The sequence below is a fragment of the Nuphar pumila genome, chromosome 11 (genome assembly GCF_984573655.1).
Source record: "Nuphar pumila chromosome 11, dmNupPumi1.hap1.1, whole genome shotgun sequence".
Taxonomy (NCBI): domain Eukaryota; kingdom Viridiplantae; phylum Streptophyta; class Magnoliopsida; order Nymphaeales; family Nymphaeaceae; genus Nuphar; species Nuphar pumila.
The window spans coordinates 23,732,923-23,746,824 of NC_143259.1; positions in this window are offsets into that span (position 1 = coordinate 23,732,923).

Here is a 13,902-nt window from a genome sequence, read left to right on the forward strand (position 1 = left end):
AGAAGATTTTTAATGAAAACATTTTCTCAGAAACCTAAATCTGTGATTATTGATATGTTATTTCTGACCAGTTTTAGAAATAAATCAATATCTCATTGAATATCAATCTAAAAAATCTAAATAAAAATACTGAGGTAATTTACGCATCTTGATCTTGAATTTAGAATCTTGCTTTACGTGTTTTGGATTTGTATTAAGGAAGAAACCTCCATTTTCACAAAGCTGCAGTTTCTAGCTCTAGATGCAGGACTGTTTCAACCTATCTCTGATAAACGATTTAAACGCCCAAGAAAAATGACTCCAATTATTTTATAAAAAATTTAGATAAAGATTAACATATAATAATAGACTCTGTAAAAAAAGTTTGGTAAAAAACATTTTATATAAATTCCAAGAAAATATTTAATCTGATAAAAATCTTGCAGTTTGCAAATTCTGGATCGAAACTTTATCAGAATAGGGTTCCATAAAAGAATTTTAATTATCTATGTATATATTATTTTTTAGATCAGTTTATTGGGTCGTGTTCTTAACAGGTAAAGGCAGCTATGGTTAAAATATTATGATTTTATATATGATTTGTTATTCCTGACAAATTTTATAAAAATGGGTAATTAGGGACCCACATTTCCCCTGACGACTTGTGCCTGTGATTAATTTGTAACTTGTTTGGATCTTGTGATTTTAATATTTTTTTAATATATATTTCATAATATCAGTGTTTATAGACCTTATTGAATCATAAACAAATGGTTAAATATTTAAAAAGATCTGAATAGTAATTTATGCAAGTTATAATTGAAAGATATGACTAAATCTTGATGTGTTTTATAAACTGACTTTTTATTTTATTTCAAAAGAGAGTACCTTTGTTTCTATGATCATGTTCAACATGTTTAGATTGTTTAATATCTGAATTTATGATTGAATTAATTAAGATTTAATGAGTTATGGTTGAGAGAATCAAGACCCTGATTTCTCAAAAATCTATTTAAAGTTTTGAGCTCTTTCTTGGATTTGAATTTTTTCAAATGCATATGTTGTTGAGATATGATGTTTATAAGCTTTGTGTAGCATGAGTTGAATTAAGTTATTTGTATTCACATTATTTAAGCATGGTTACAACTGAACATAATTAAAAATATGCAAGCCTTTTCGATTTGGGCTTATGAGGGCCTAGATCGGGAAAATTGACTTATGTATTTTTGGTTATGAGTTATTTATAATGGGTTCTTTGATTTATCCGTTATCATGGATATTTTAATTAGGTCTGATATGATTTGAGTACTGAAAACTCAAGATATTAATTGAGTCATATCAATTTGCTCGGTACGGGTTTATGAGAAGCTCTTATTGGGAAAATCAATTTTATGGCTTTAATTATATTTTGATTATTTTCTCTAAACTTTTCATAAATACAATCTTGAATCATATTAGGTTTGATATAAATATTTATGATAGAGATAAAGGTGAGTTTGATTACTATGGTTGTGGTGTATGGATGTCCTATTTATGAGAAAAAGGCTCATACATGTATTGTAATTAAGATCTGTGAATAAATTTAATTATGGCAATTTAATTATGTGATTTTCTTGACAAACTGAGTATGATCATATTTATAAGTGCAAAGCATGTGAAAGATGAATATGGATATGTTTATTTTATTGTGTATTGACAACATGTGCGGTTTCAGAATGATTCATATCTGTGATATTAATGAATGCTTATTTTTGAATATTTAAAATATTATGATTCTGCATGGGTAAATTGTTGAATAACATGTTGACATGATTCATTGCTTATGAGAATGCATGTTATGCTTTGAGATGCAGTGATGTAGGAGCCAATCAATTTGAAATAAAGGCTAGTATCATTCAAATGTTACCATCATTTCATGGCCTAAGCAACGAAGACCCATAGAGTCATATTGATGATTTTCTAGAGATCTGCTCGACAGTGCAGATCAACAACTTTGGAGATGACGCATTGAGGTTGACGTTGTTTCCGTTCTCTCTTAAAGATAAAGCTAAACATTGGCTAAAGGCTCTCGATATGGTTCAGATTACCACTTGGGAAGGAATGCAGCACGAATTTCTTAAAAAGTACTTCCCAATTGGTAAGACGAATCAGTTTCGTAAAGCCATAATCAGTTTCTCGCAGATTGAGGGAGAACAATTCTACGAGACTTGAGAGAGGATGAAAGATCTTCTCCGCAAGTGTCCCCACCACCAGGTGCCTCGTTGGCAACTGGTGCAGTATTTTTACGATGGTCTGACCGAGAAGGACAGGCAAATAGTGGATTCATCATGTGGGGGCACTTTTATGCTAAATAGTGAGGATGAAGCGTGGTCGCTTTTTGAGACATTGAGCGAAAATTCGATGCACCATGCGACAACTTCACGGATCGATAGGGCTGCACCTGCACAGGATAGGACTAAGAAGGCAGATATTTTTGAAATAGGGATAAACCTTGAGTTTAGCAACAAGGTAGACCAACTGTCCCAGAAATTAGATCAGTTTTTGTTGGGTCCCTCTCCTGCCATGCAGGTGTGCGCGTTGTGTGCGAGTCCTGCACACCATATTTTACAGTGCCCAGTTGCGCCACAGTATCCTGAGTTTGTCCAAGAGCAAGCTCAGATGGCTCAAAACTTCGCTAGGCCCGCACCCAATCCATTTTCCAACACTTATAACCCGGGCTGGCGAAACCATCCCAATTTTTCATGGCGCAACTCACAGATCCAACCCCCTAACCCTTCCCAGAATCAACCCAGTCAAGGTGGTTATGTGCCTGGATTTCAGAGATCCAGTTATCCCCCAGCCCAAAATGTTTATACTCATCCTCAGTCTCATGAGCCTTCGCATAGTCAGTCCTTCGAGGACAAGATGCTACAAGCATTTTCTGATATTAAAGCGAATTTGAGCTCGCATAATTAGTCTATTGCAAAAATAGAGACTCAAATGGGGCAGCTCGCCGAGGCACTTAGCAGGCGAAGTGAGGGGACATTGCCTAGCCAGCCTATTGTCAACCCTAAGGGAAAGGAACCCATGCGTAGCTTGCATATGACCAATGCACATAAAGAGCAAACTCAAGTCGTAACCCTTAGGAATGGGAAGCAGTACCAAGCGAGGGAGGCTGCATAAGAAAGAGAGAAGATAAGTGAGAAGCAGTCTATCCCTAAGGTTTTACCTCAGGAAAGCGAGAAGGTTCTTCCATCTGAGCCTTCACCATCATACATTCATAAAGCCCTCTTTCCTGAGGCGTTAGAGAGACCGAGAGCATTAGGTAAGTCTGGAGTGAACATGCAAGAGATGCTTGAGATATTCAAGCATGTTCAGATAAACCTCCCCTTACTAGATGCCATCCAACAGGTCCCTGCATATGCAAAGTTCCTCAAAGAACTTTGTACGCAGAAAAGGAAGTCGATGTCCCATGTGCAGAAAAAGATTTATTTAACTGGGTAGGTGAGCGCAGTATTGCAACATCAAACCCCACCTAAGCTCAAGGACCCAGGGACTCCTATCATCTCATGTGTCATAGGAAACATCACTGTTGGGCGTGCATTGCTCGACCTTGGGGCAAGTGTTAACATCTTGCCGGGTTTCTTTTATGACCAATTTGGATTGAAAGAGATGAAACCTACACCTATGACTCTTCAGCTTGCAGATAGATCTATCAAGGTCCCAAGAGGGATACTTGAAGATGTTTTAGTCAAGGTGGAGGATTGTTATTTCCCTGTCGACTTCGTGATATTAGATATGGAGGGAGTTGATAGCCCACAATAGACTCCTATTATTTTCGGTCGCCCCTTCCTGGCTACCGCCAACGCGTGCATTAATTGCCGCACTGGTGCGATGGATGTGTCATTCGGAAATAGGAAGATGCGGCTGAACATTTTTCGTGCTGCTATGGGGCCTGCTGTTGAGGAGGCTTCTTTCGAGGTTGATGTCATTCAAGACCTCGTAGAAGCAGAATATGCTTGGTTATTGAGTAATCCACCTCTTGAGGAGGATAAGGAATCACTAGAAGAGGATCACCTAGAATTACTTGCGAATCAGATAGGTGATTTGAATTGGATCGGGCACTTCGAGCCATTCAAAGGTAGACAGGATGGGAACACACTGCGCAGTGTCACAGATGACACTATTTTTCATAGAGAGCCCGATTGAGCATGACTTCATGTCCATTGATCTCATGGACGATGAAGGATTTTTCCAGGGATCCGTCTGGCTGGGGACGTGAAACTTAGCGCTTGATGGGAGGCAACCCATATCTTGTATATTATTAGATTTGCTTAGAATTTATAGATTTTATTTTGTTTTTACTTTTTAGTTTTCTTCATGAGTTTTTCATGTTCTTTTTGTTTCATTCATGAGTTTCATGTTTTGTCATGTATACATTGCGTTCATTACATTCATAGAACGTGCATTTTTAATTCATGTCAGGTCATTCTACTCTTTTCCCTCATTTATTTCTCTCATGTGCATTCACTTAGTTTCATATAAGCATGGGGGAGTGCCACTGAGACAGTGTCATTCAAGCATGGGGGAGGGTGTAGAGTGCACACCTTGATATTTCTGTTTACGTTCTTGCACATGTTTACACATCTCTCATGAAAAGTAGATTTTTAAAGAAAGAGTTTGAACTTATATGAATGTTATTTCAAATCTGATGTTTCTAGAGGATTTTTAGGCCCCACGAAATTTTTTTCTGACATAGATCTAAAAATTATGGTTGTTTATGCGGATTTCGAAGAAATGATGATAGATACATGTTAGAATTTATTTTGAATCATAAATATGAATATGCACAGTTCTATTTTTGAAAAACTAAGCAAATGAACAAAAGCGTAAAAATGAGCTCAAAAAGTGAAAAAAGAAGCATGCGTTAGGTTGTTTGGATAATTCCACAATCTTTAGTAGATGGAACTTAGATGTAAGTTGAAACTTTTAATTCCATTTCGAAAAGGAGAGTGGAAAACTTCGTGATCCTAAGTAGCTGAGAACAGATACAAGTTGAAATGTTTGACTCTCATGTTATAAAGGTGAATGAAGGAAGTCACTTTTATGTCTTAGTTGATATCTTTTGGTATGTATTGAAAAAGTATAGAAGATATTGACATTGCACAAGGCATAAAAGCAGACCACACGCAAGCTATAAGAGAAGAATAAGTGCGCAAAAAGAAAAAGCGTGAAAAAATGAAAAAATCGAGAAAAGAGCTGAAAAAGAGAGAAAAGTTCAGTGCTTAGAAGTGTGATTGAGAAAACCTGTGCAGAAAACATATGAGTGAGGATAAGTAAATAATAACTTGTTTTTATTGGATTTTCTAAGAATAAAACATAAATAATTGTGATATTTAGAAAAGTGAAAGAAATTCTTTTTCTGTGGTGGTACATAAAAGACTCTAATTATATTTTGATTTTGAAATAACAGGAAATATTTGTGAAAATAAAGTCTTTGATTATCTACTACTTATGAGGATGTGTAATATTATGCATACATGACAAAGATGTTTGTGGGTAGCATCACTGCAAACCCTCACGAGACCTTACTCGTCCACTGGGGTAACCCAGGGGTTGAAAGGGCTTGTTGCATGAGCTAAATGCAACCGTGATTCCTACGAAAGTGAGTTAGGTGATAGTTTGATTTTTTGCATTTTTCTAGTTTGCTCGAGGACTAGCAAAACATAAGCATGGGGGTATTTGATCATGCATATAATTAAGGGTTAATTAACATTAAAATATGCATGATTTTATGAAATAATGTTTCAAAAACCCAATTTTATGTTAGTTTTCGAGTAAATGTGTTAAAATGATTTAAAAATAGAAAATGCATGAAAAATAGTTTTATTTTATATTTTTATGCCCATTTTAGTTTTTGTTATAGTCATAGTAGTTTGGTTTTAGTTTTTATTAAAAAAAAATAAAAAAAATAAAAAATGGAGAAAAATAGTTTTATATTCATTTTAAGTGTTTGTTTTTTTTAGAAAAGAAAAAAATTAAATATAAATATAAATATAAATAGTTAGAATAGTTTTTGAGTTTCTTTATAAATAAGTGTTGTTTTTAACTTTTGAAAACTTTATAATAAACTGGTTTACATTTTTTATTTTTAAAAAAAAGAAAACTGAAAAAAAAAATAAGCAAACCAGCTTGAACCGGTTTGCATTTTTTCAAATTGAAAAAATTTCTGTTTCAAACCGGTTCCAGCCGGTTTGGGGGTTTTTAAAACCCACAATGAAAAAATTTCATTCGTCTTCCCCTGTGCGCCAGACTCTTCTTTTCCCCCCTCTTTTCCCTCTCTTTCTTCCCTCTACCACCGGCCATTCTCCCCTCCTTCTTCCTCTTCTCCCTAGTTCTCTGTTCTTTCACGCCGGTGGAGGTCTAGCAGTCGGATGAAGGCATACAGGAGGAGACCGACTTCTTTTCTAATCCTTCCAGGTGTGATTCACGGTAAGCAATTAATCTTCTTCTTCTTCTTCTTCCGATTTCTCATTTTTCTGATCGTCTTCTTCTTCTTCTGATTTCTTTTTATTCTTCTTCTTTTTCCAATTCTTCCAATTCTTCTTCTTCTTCTTCTTCTTCTGTTCTTTTTCCACATTTATCATTTTCTTCTGGTTTAATGAATTCAGGTTGTCGTCTTTCGTGAAACTCATGTTGTGTTCTGTATAAAGCAAAACAGAAAGAAAAAATATTGATCGTCGATTGCTGTTCCTGAATTTTTTTTTCCGATCTTCAATTCTGAAAGTGATTCTTTAGTTAGATGAATATTAACTCTAAATTACAATTTACATTCTGAAATCCATAGTTCATTTGATTTAAAAATCTGTCATCGAATTCCCATATAATTTGGTACTGATCAGAGCTGTAGATTTGCAGTGAATAGCTGATAGGAATCCCTTGTGTTAGCCACAAATTTCATAATCAGCGTGAAGATTTCTACACAACTGTTATTTCTGATGGAGGATTTCTATTATGAATTGAAAATTCCATCGAGTCTATGATCAGTAATTCTTGTTAATTTCTGAACATTTTCATTGATTGTTAATGCACAATTGATATCCGGTGAACATTGTATGATTGCTGTGCTACAGTGAAGTCCATAAGATCTGGATTGTGTTTTCACTGAATGCTGCTGGAAATGGTTGGCATTCCACTGTTCATTACTGGAAATCAGTGAAAATCACTCTTCATTATTATCTAAATTCCGGCAAGAGCTATTGACAGATTGGATTAAATTGAAAGTGGAAATTGTTGTTGATTATCTTTAGAATTCAAGTTGATGAATGTCTGGAATGCTAATTAGCATGATTTGAAATGTAACTAAGTCTTTAATGAAATGTTATAAAGTGTAGTTGTTGTTAGGTTAGTTGTTAATTAAGTTCTTAGTTGCTTAGTTACATTGATAATTCATCTGATAAGTGTGTTGTAATGAGTTTAAGTAATTTGTAGCATTAGTGAGATTCAGTAACTATTAGTCATTTAATTGCGTATTAGTTAATTAGAAATTAGTTTTACTTAGTTAAGATAATATAGTAAACTAGTTTTTTATTTTAAATTTAGTTCTTAAAAGTGCTTAGTGAATTGTTTCGTTATAGTATTTTAGCATTTACTTTGCTTAGTGTAGTCACTATTAGTATCGTTGGTACTGCTCTTGTTCATTTGAATTGTGCAGGATTCCACAGAAGTGGAGCGGAAGTGATTATGTGACACGAAGTGCAAGAGTAGAAGTTTCTTTTTACTTGTCAGTTTAGAATTAGGAATTTAATTGGGTTTGTAAATATTGCACTTTACGCCCTCTGCGAAGGGTATTCATTTGTTGTAATAGTTAGTTGTTTTTACCTTTCTTGAACACAAGTCTAAACTAGTCTTTATTGCCGAATTATTGAAATGTAAAATGTTCAAGAAAGGTAAAAACAACTAACTATTACAACAAATGAATACCCTTCGCAGAGGGCGTAAAGTGCAATATTTACAAACCCAATTAAATTCCTAATTCTAAACTGACAAGTAGAATGAAACTTCTACTCTTGCACTTCGTGTCACATAATCACTTCCGCTCCACTCATGTGCAATCCTGAACAATTCAAATGAACACGAGCAGTACCAACGATACTAATAGTGACTACACTAAGCAAAGTAAATGCTAAAATACTATAACGAAACAATTCACTAAGCACTTTTAAGAACTAAATTTAAAATCAAAAACTAGTTTACTACATTATCTTAACTAAGTAAAACTAATTTCTAATTAACTAATACACAATTAAATGACTAATAGTTACCGAATCACACTAATGCTACAAATTACTTAAACTCATTACAACACACTTATCAGATGAATTATCTATGTAACTAAGCAACTAAGAACTTAATTAACAACTAACCTAACAACAACTACACTTTATAACATTTCATTAAAGATTTAGTTACATTTCAAATCATGCTGATTAGCATTCCAGACATTCATCAACTTGAATTCTAAAGATAATCAACAGCAATTTCCACTTTCAATTTAATCCAATCTGTCAATAGCTCTTGCCGGAATTTAGATAATAATGAAGAGTGATTTTCACTGATTTCCAGTAATGAACAGTGGAATGCCAACCATTTCCAGCAGCATTCAGTGAAAACACAATCCAGATCTTATGGACTTCACTGTAGCACAACAATCATACAATGTTCACCGGATATCAATTGTGCATTAACAATCAATGAAAATGTTCAGAAATTAACAAGAATTACTGATCATAGACTCGATGGAATTTTCAATTCATAATAGAAATCCTCCATCAGAAATAACAGTTGTGTAGAAATCTTCACGCTGATTATGAAATTTGTGGCTAACACAAGGGATTCCTATCAGCTACTCACTGCAAATCTACAGCTCTGATCAGTACCAAATTATATGGGAATTCGATGACAAATTTTTAAATCAAATGAACTATGGATTTCAGAATGTAAATTGGAATTTAGAGTTAATATTCATCTAACTAAAGAATCACTTTCAGAATTGAAGATCGGGAAAAAAAAATTCAGGAACAGCAATCGACGATCAATATTTTTTCTTTCTGTTTTGCTTTATACAGAACACAACATGAGTTTCACGAAAGACGACAACCTGAATTCATTAAACCAGAAGAAAATGATAAATGTGGAAAAAGAACAGAAGAAGATAAAGAAGAATTGGAAAAAGAAGAAGAATAAAAAGAAATCAGAAGAAGAAGAAGAAGAAGAAGATCAGAAAAATGAGAAGAAGAAGAAGAAGAAGAAGAAGAAGAAGAAGAAGAAGAAGAAGAAGAAGAAGAAGATTAATTGCTTAACGTGAATCACATCTGGATGGATTAGAAAAGAAGTCGGCCTCCTCCTGTATGCCTTCATCCGACTGCTAGACCTCCACCGGCGTAAAAGAACAGAGAACTAGGGAGAAGAGGAAGAAGGAGGGGAGAATGGTCGGTGGTAGAGGGAAGAAAGAGAGGGAAAAGAGGGGGAAAAAGAAGAGTCTGGCGCACAGGGGAAGACGAATGAAATTTTTTCATTGTGGGTTTTAAAAACCCCCAAACCGGCTGGAACCGGTTTGAAACAGAATTTTTTTCAATTTGAAAAAATGCAAACCGGTTCAAGCCGGTTTGCTTATTTTTTTTTTCAGTTTTCTTTTTTTTTTTAAAATAAAAAATGTAAACCAGTTTATTATAAAGTTTTCAAAAGTTAAAAACAACACTTATTTATAAAGAATCTCAAAAACTATTCTAACTATTTATATTTATATTTAATTTTTTCTTTTTCTAAAAAAAAACAAACACTTAAATGAATATAAAACTATTTTTCTCCATTTTTTATTTTTTTATTTTTATTTTTTAATAAAAACTAAAACCAAACTACTATGACTATAACAAAAACTAAAATAGGCATAAAAATATAAAATAAAACTATTTTTCATGCATTTTCTATTTTTAAATCATTTTAACACATTTACTCGAAAACTAACATAAAATTGGGTTTTTGAAACATTATTTCATAAAATCATGCATATTTTAATGTTAATTAACCCTGAATTATATGCATGATCATGCAGTATTTGTGAAATGCATGCAGGATGATATAAATTCCACAAGGTTGCTTAGGCAATTTGAGTGCTCGATAAAATAATAATTTATGATTCCAAAGAGGAAACAGTGAGATGACAATGCACTAGCCTAAATGGTAGATGCATTTACTTATGGCCTAATTAATAAAGATAACCCCATGATATATTTTTGAGTATGTATTTATCAAGGTATGCTGAACCAGAATGGTTGGTGGTCTATATTAGAGAGGGTATGTAGTATGAAACTCTTTGGGCCTTATTTTTTCTTATTATGCTGCAAGGGGCAATGCCTCAATGGTCCCCTAGCCTAGAGAATTTAGTGGAGCCAAGACTATCTCTTATATCCAAGGCAGGTATGTCCCTGATATTTCTATAGAAGTGAGTGATTATGATTATCATTGTGGCATGAAGTCACGCCTCCCAGGTAGATTTCTCTCAGAGCATGTTGTTACTTCTCACAATCTCTGACTCCGCACTTGGGGGATACAACTCAGTAGCTACTCAAAAAAATTAAAATACACATCATAATAAATACCTAGGTAGTCTAGTATGTTTCGTGTTGGTTTCATGCATACCCGATGGGCATTGGTAATAAAGTGAAACATAAAATATTTGCTCACTTTACTATACTTATATTTATGATCATGTGATTATGCATATTACTGAATGTTTTGATTCTATTTAAAATGCAATTATGAATGCTTGAAATTGTTATGTAATACATGGGTATATTTTTCTTGAATCATGATCGCATGAATTTTCTGTAATATCATTTATCTGCTTATTAGATGTTAAATGTAGTTTTTTAGTGATTAATTCTTATTATCCAAGCTTTATGTATTATATCTTGCATTAGTTGTATGAATTTTACTAAGACTTTTCAAAGTCTCATGCTTTCAAAATAAAATGTTTTTAAGGAAATAGGTGATCTGTGAAGCGAGTATAGGTTGCAGGAGGGGGCTGTGAAGGTTGATGTTTTCGAGATTCCAAGGGCTACTTATTTTTTTTTAGTTCGATAATCATTGACTATTTATTTATCTACTTTTGAACAATTGTTTTAATAGTTTGATATTTAAATGAGACTATTTCATGTTCAGTTAATTTCTCTTAGTGGCATGAGTTGGTAGTGTTTTTAAAATGTAATGAGATTGAAAGATTTAACCAAAAATCTAGTTTATTAAATTGATTTCCAAAAGTAATATTTTTTGTTGTGTTTTCTCACATAAATAATAACTTAAGGATTTTGTCATTTGGATGTTTTATTCTCGAAATTTGTTCTAAGGAGCTATTAAACGTTGGTGTATGCACAGGCTGACTCCTTAGAGCTTATTTCGGTTAGGGCAATGACAATGATGAAAGACTTAGATTAATAATTTATTCTATGTAATGGTTCAATCAGATTTGTTAACGGTGGTTCCGTACTGGATCTAGTACTAGGAGGCTAAGACACGCTCGTGCTTGTATTCAAGCAGGTCATCTAGTACTTGGTATGGTTGGAACATGTCCGTTGGTGAGACCGTTGCATTATTATATATTAGAAAAAAAATTAACAATGTGTTAAAAAAACAAATTCCTAGTATTTATGGTTTGACATCTGTCGGGCCATTATAGTTGATATCAGAGCTTGGGATCGAAAATCATTAGTTCACAACCATTCAGCAATCCGATATCTCGTTGTAAGTATATTTCATTAAGACTATGTGTTTTTATAAAGAAATAATTATATTTAAGGATATTATAAAAATAATATAAAAAGAAATAATGTTTAAATTTAACATTGTGCATTGTAGCTAAGTTGTAGTTAATCTATTGTAGATGGCTCATCATGGAAACACTTCCAGTGAAAATGTTTCCAATGAGATCAACTCTAGTGACGAGTGGCAGACATAAAGGGGTTTTGTCATGGACACCCTTCAGAACATCGGTTAGGCCATTCAAGCACTGAAGCAAAACCAAAACCATCCAGTTCATCTTGTGTAGGTGATATATCAGAATTTGAACTCAGAGCCAATGACCTATAAGAAGTTCCTTAAGATGGAACCACCTACATTCGCGGGGAAAACCGATCCCGAAGCTACGAAAAATTGGCTCAAGGAGATTGAGCGAGCTTTTCGAGTTCTGCTTGTTCTCAATGATAGACAGATAGATTTTGGTACCTACCACTTGAAGGGCGATGCCAAAAAGTGGTGGGACACTGCTCGCACTGTGCATTTTGCAGAAGTGGCCGATATCCCATGGGAGACTTTTCGAGGAGCATTTTTTTCATATATTCTTTGTAACTCCCCCCTCCCATTCACGTGAATGGGGGTGTTACTCAACCCACACTTATTGGTTCATGTAACCCCCACAACCCACCACCTTCATCAAAACATTTTCTTTTTTTTTCTACTTTACTTAACTAAGCTAACTCCTCACATTAACGCAAAAGAGAGCGTGGTTCAGCCCACCTCTTTCACTTAATGTAACTCTTACAAAGAAACATGTTTTACATTTTACTATTTACTTATTACTCTATTCTATTTTTTTTCTCAAGTAGGTCCACTTAAAGAGAGTGCCTCCTCTTTAACCTCTCACTCTTCTTTCTTTATTAGTCATTAGACACATATGTGTTCATAAGTATATACTATGTACTGATTTGATACCTTATGAATTTCATATCATATATTTACTGTGTAAATGTTTTATATAAGATTCATTTCATGGATTATATCCTATACTTAATACTTCAGGAAGTCACTTTTGTGCCTAGTTAGCGCCCTCGACATACAGATGGTGGTATAAGAAGACATTAACATTTCACAAGGCATAAAAGCAGACCACACACAAGCTATCGAATGAAAAGAAAAGAAAAGAAAAGAAAAGAAAAGAAAAGAAAAGAAAAGAATTGAAAAATTAGAAAAATTGAAAATCCAATAAAAAAGAAAATGAGAGTTTAAATGGAAAGAAAAAAAAAGTCATTACTTAGAAGTAGAATGAAAGACTGTGCAGAAAAAGATATAAGTGATGAAAAATGAACAATAACATGACAATATACGATCTTCTAAGAAACAATCATAGATAAATGTGATTTTTAGAAGAGTGAAAGGAAGATTTTTATCGTGGAGGCATAAAATTTCTAATCGTGTTCTGAGAATGAAAACTACATGAAATGTTTGCTACAATTGATTTCTAGAATTGTTTAGTATTTTAGAAGAAAAATTTGAATTTCTACATGGCTTCTGATGTTTGTGGGTAACATCTCTGCAAACCCTCACGAGACCTTGCTTGTCCACTGGGGTAACCCAGGGGTTCAAAAAGGGCTTGTTGCATAAGCTAAATGCAACCGTGATTCCTACGAAAGTGAGTTAGTTGTTTAATAAAAAGTTTGCATTTTATTCGGGTAGTCCATATCTTCATTACAAGGGTAGGGTATATTGCTAGGGACTAGCAATTATTCTAGCATGGGGGTATTTGATGATACATTAATTATTCATAAATATAATATATATTTTATTACATAAATGCATTATTTATAGGTTTAGAACCCACACTTAGATGCATTTAGATGTCATTGATCTATGGCTTGAATTTTGTTCGAATCAGACTTAAAAAGAGAGAGATATCACATTTTTAGTGAAACGAGTCAGACCTCAGGGCGAAATGGGTAAAAAACGGATCCAATTGGACCATCTGGGCCCTGGATCAACACCAAATATCCAATATCCAACCCAATTCACCCCATTTATGTTTTTTAGAAAACATTTGATAAAAAAACCCCTCAAAATAGGTGCCCAACATTTATTTTGATTATAATTCTTCTTTTGAAAAATGCGAAAAAT